Raw genomic sequence first — 398 nt, 5'->3', positions numbered from 1 at the left:
TCCCGTCCCGTGCGGCCGTGCCCGCCGCGCCATGGCCCCGCGACACGTCGTGYCCGTGTCCACCAGCCGCGCCACCCGCGGCGTTTGCGTGCGGGGCACCGAGGTCTTCCTCGACATGCGCCGGTGAGGCTCGGCATCGGATCCCGGTGTTCGCTGTGGGGCGTGCGGGGCTCGGGATGGGTTTGTGCCTCGTTCAGAGGAGGGGCAGGTGGTGAGGGTGCAGAGCTCAGCAGGAGCTTGTCCTAGGGTTTGGAGGGACGTGTTCAGTTGGGAGCTCATCCGTAGGCTTGGAGGGACCTGTCCTGCTGGGTGGACTTCAGGGTGGGCTTCAGGGGGTGATGGACCATGTGGAGCTCATCTGAGGGTTTGGAGGGATGTGTCCTGCTGGGTGGATTTCA

The sequence above is a fragment of the Malurus melanocephalus genome, unplaced genomic scaffold, assembly GCF_030028575.1.
Source record: "Malurus melanocephalus ecotype Western Australia unplaced genomic scaffold, MMel_1.1 scaffold_1408, whole genome shotgun sequence".
Classification (NCBI taxonomy): domain Eukaryota; kingdom Metazoa; phylum Chordata; class Aves; order Passeriformes; family Maluridae; genus Malurus; species Malurus melanocephalus.
This window is presented reverse-complemented; position numbering follows the sequence as displayed.